Source organism: Triticum aestivum, chromosome 7D, assembly GCF_018294505.1.
Source record: "Triticum aestivum cultivar Chinese Spring chromosome 7D, IWGSC CS RefSeq v2.1, whole genome shotgun sequence".
Taxonomy (NCBI): Eukaryota; Viridiplantae; Streptophyta; class Magnoliopsida; order Poales; family Poaceae; genus Triticum; species Triticum aestivum.
Genome location: NC_057814.1, coordinates 64,671,067 through 64,674,833, shown reverse-complemented (window position 1 = coordinate 64,674,833; position 3,767 = coordinate 64,671,067). Strand labels below are relative to the sequence as shown.

General features: G+C 54.4%; 1 pseudogene; it reads right to left on the bottom strand.

Annotated features, from left to right (window-relative positions):
- Window positions 1–965: 965 nt before the first annotated feature.
- Window positions 966–2,615, bottom strand: LOC123164131 (very-long-chain 3-oxoacyl-CoA reductase 1-like; annotated as a pseudogene).
- Between the last annotated feature and the right edge of the window lie 1,152 nt (window positions 2,616–3,767).

Sequence of the window (3,767 nt, the reverse complement as noted above, 5' to 3'; positions counted from 1 at the left end):
GGTGGCCGATAGGTGCCCGGCACTATGCCGCCATTAATGGCTACTGGCAACGGAATCCGCCCAACCACGAGGTGCAATGACGGGACGGCGTCATTGTGTGTCAGCAAGGGAATGTAGTCAAAGGCTGGCAGCTATAATTACGCCATGTGAATACTCGGTGGGACATAGTGTACACGCGTGGCGCACGGCTTACACGCCGCCCATCATGACGGCGTCAACATGGACGAGCACGACCACATGGCCCGGGTGTTTGCCGTGTGCTCCAAGTTCACACTCAGATTTCTCCTAAATACATCGAGTCTTTTTCTATACAACGAGCATTTTTGTGCCATGTCATGCCGTACGTGGAGGTACGCCCAGGTCCTTGTCGTTGTCATGTGCCGCTCCACTGAGATACGGCTTTCAGATGTGTAAGCCAGGCGGCCGATAATATACACTCGCTACATGGAGAAACACAAGGCAACATATGTTTTTCTAGTAGTGCGAGATCACCCTATGGTTCATCCGCTCTTCCCATGGCAGCTTCAAGAACGAGGAAGAACAACAGAGGGGATCGGGGGAAGTTGGGGGTTAGGGTGGTGCGGCGATGGGGATATGAGGTTTGGAGAGGTTTTTCGGGCACCCTCGATGAAATTCGGGTCTCGCTCGAGCGCCGCGGTGGTGTCGCGTGTGTTCGGGATCTTGGGTTGCCAAAATAAATGCTTTTGTTCGGTCTATAAAACGGCTCACCCCAAACGCCTTGTTCGGTATCCCGGGTGCTCCTATCGAACGATCACTAGATATAGATACCAGGGTCCATTTTTTAGGGAGTTAAATTTAAGAGTTCGGCTAGGAACCCTTCTTTTTTGACAGATGAAATGTAAGGAGTTAAAGTATAATGGATCATATAAAAAGGACTGATTTCATAGAGATTGAGTAGAGATGCTCTAAGTTCGGCACAAAACAGTCAAGTAGCCCCGTGTTCCTCAACTATGAACTCTGAATTCTGAACCACCTTGATCCGAGGGAACACCAGCACCGATCTTGTCACTCGTAGGAACACAACCGTCCCGTGAGTTCGCCCGAGTTTCCCTCAACGGCTTGATCCTCCTAAAGATGGCTCTGTGCTGCAAATTCCGCTTCAGGAGATTCATGTCTTTGAAGGAGTCCGGGAAGAGACAGGTGAACCACCACTGGAGGCGGTGGGCGAAGTTAGGGATACACAGCGTCCCGTGCCCGATCCAGCGCACCGCCGCGCGCGCGTAGGCGTCCGGGCTCAGCACCCATGGACGAACAAAGAAGCTGTTCTTCACGGCGCTCAACACCATTTTCGTCTCCACCACGAATGGGATCTGCAAACACGACACAACCAAAGGTAATCTGGTGACACGATGGATGTGAGCGCCACACACCGATTACGTACCTAACATTGCACATCGATGCATGCACTCTCGTACTCCACGGAGAGGCTCCTGGAGAGCTCTGCGACGTACCGTTTGGTGGCGACGTAGACAGAGTACAGAGGGTGGGAAGGGAGGACAGATCCTGAGCCCGAGCCGATGTTCACGACTGCACCCCTGCCCCGGCGCACCATCCCTGGCAGCACCTCGGCCGTCACCTCCGTCAGCGCTAGTACGTTCACACATATCATCCTCACCCACGCTTCCACGTCCACCTCGTGGAGGTACACCGCGCCGGGCTTCGCCACCCCGGAGTTGTTCACCAGCACCCCTACATCCAGTCCCGCCACGGCCTCCCGGAAGCGACTCATCGCCTCTTCACCTGCAGAACATTGAACGACATGAGAAGACTGATCAGTGATCTGAACGACACACACTCGATGCTAATAGTACTGATTTTTACACGTTTGCTATTGGCAAGTTGCATGTAATAAGGAGTGACAGGTATAGCGGCAGCGAGGTGTGGGGCCGCCGATGACCCGGACCCAGCCAACTAGGCATGACTTGGCAGCAACATCGCTGGTGAAGGGGAGTCTAAGTTTTTTTTTAGGATAGGGGAGTCTAAGGTTGAGTGGATCTGCAGGATCGGGATCCTACTTTTAGGACCCCCTTAGCTGGTGAACGTTCATCTGGAGGGGGACTCATTTGCGGACGATTTTGCTGCATTTTTAGTTGTGAGGGAGGACAATTTCATTCAGAGCGACATTACAGTTTCTGTTACGGATGGTAATTTTTCGTTTAAAGCTGTCAGCGTTTGCTCGTCTCAGAACTAAATTCAAAAAGGGTTCGTTTGTCACCCCTTTGGCAGCGAACTGTAGCCAGATCGGATTTCCGTACTTTTATACCTTGCACAGTGGATACGAGGGAGAAATCGAACAACACGGTCTTGGTTTGCATGGCGTAAGTCCTGGAGATCATTTCGGAGATGTGTCGGAGTCTAGCGGGGTCTCGACCTACGAGGACAAGATTGAGGCCAGACCGTGCGAGCTCCAGGGACATGGCACGTCCGATGCCTGATGTTGGCCCAGTGACGACGGCCCAGGCTCCGTATGTGCGACAGAGATCCTTGGGCCGGCGCAGGAAGAGCACGAGATTGGCGAGGAGGCGGATGCTGAGAGCGAAAACTTGGATGGCACCGAGGGAGGCCATCCAGAAGAACCATACCGACGCAGCCATCTCACGACGCGTTTCCCTCAAAAATAAAAAATCTCGCAACAAGCTATACTCCTCTGCTAGCAAGTGTGAAGGTGCTAACAAGCAAAGACCTCTGCCCACGGTTGTGTGCGCGGTCGCTCGTATTTATGCGTCGCAGACAGTAGATGAGTTAAGGGACACCACCCCATCCTCCCAACAGCTTTGCCTCATCTTTACTTGTCCACGCCATTTGACAGCAACACGGACGGTGATATTATTTATCAGTTATTCACGCACTAGGAGCATCTCCAACAGACACGTAACGTGTGGCGCGTTAAAAAAGCGTTTGCAGCACGCTGTTCGCGAGTTTTTGCGCCACGAGAAGCACTTGCTCCAACGGCCGCTGCAAAGTTTAGCGCGCGCGAGCCGTTCTAGCAAGCGCTGCAAAAAATAAACTGCTCTATGCGCTCAAAACAAATAAAAAAAGTGATACATAGATAAAAAAAGAGATACATAGATAGTTCATCTAGCATAAATAGGTAAAAAAGACACTAATCCGAGGTAAAAACTACGATACAACTAGAAACTACTCCAAGTCGTCGTCCTCCTCCTCGCTTGTGTCGTCCGACGTATCAAGCCACACGTCTTCCCATCGCTCATCGTCGCTAGAGAAGAATGATGCCGCTCCCAGATCGCACTGCGATATCGCCAGTGCCTTCCGACGACGCCTGTCCGCCCGTTCCGCGCGCCGCCTTGCCCTCCTCTCCGCCCTGAAGGCATGCTCGTTGGCCACGTCCTCCGGGTGGCGCTGGCGCTACTCCGCCATGGCTCGCTTGTCCGCCTCGGCGATGAGGAGGCGGCGCCGCCGCCGATGGTGTTCCTGACGGTTGGCGTCAGTTATTAGCCGCGGCAGAGGGGCGACGGCCTGCGCCTGCTCACATGTCCAGACGTCCTGAAAGTTCATCTATGGGCGAGGCCTCCCGAGGCGCCACGCCGCCGCGTCGTACGCGCGGACGGCCTTGTGCGCTGTCTCGAACGTGCCGAGGCTGAGGCAGACGTCCCCGGACCAAATCTCAGCGTAGAAGGCGCCAGAGGGGTGCTCGCGGACGCCGCGGTAGCCCGAAGATCCCCGACGGCGCGGCGGCATGGTGGTGCGTCGGCGGTGACGCGAGGAAGCGGCAGAGGAAGCGTGGA